The sequence below is a fragment of the Carlito syrichta genome, unplaced genomic scaffold (assembly GCF_000164805.1).
Source record: "Carlito syrichta isolate Samal-C Ts95f unplaced genomic scaffold, Tarsius_syrichta-2.0.1 Scaffold312152, whole genome shotgun sequence".
In the NCBI taxonomy this organism is placed as follows: domain Eukaryota; kingdom Metazoa; phylum Chordata; class Mammalia; order Primates; family Tarsiidae; genus Carlito; species Carlito syrichta.
Genome location: NW_007256248.1, coordinates 29,081 through 29,380, shown reverse-complemented (window position 1 = coordinate 29,380; position 300 = coordinate 29,081).

The window sequence follows — 300 nt, the reverse complement described above, 5'->3', positions numbered from 1 at the left end:
CCGCGCGGGCGTGCAGGCGGGGCGGGGCGCAACCGGGGAGGGATGCTCCTGGTTCTGGCAGTCGAGGGGGAAGGGCGGGCTCGGCCTCTGGGGTCCCCCAGCCGGAGCAACAAGCCCCCTCTGCAGTGGGGCCCTCGATTTTGGAGACTCCCTTCTTCCAGCCGGAGCTGGGGGGCTGTGTGTCCCCGCAAAGCTCATGGGAATTGGGGGAGATACCGAATGGGATATCATTTGACAGGATTTGAACTGGATATCTTGCTTCCAGATTGCCTCCCCTACAACCTCTCACAGTGCTGGAGT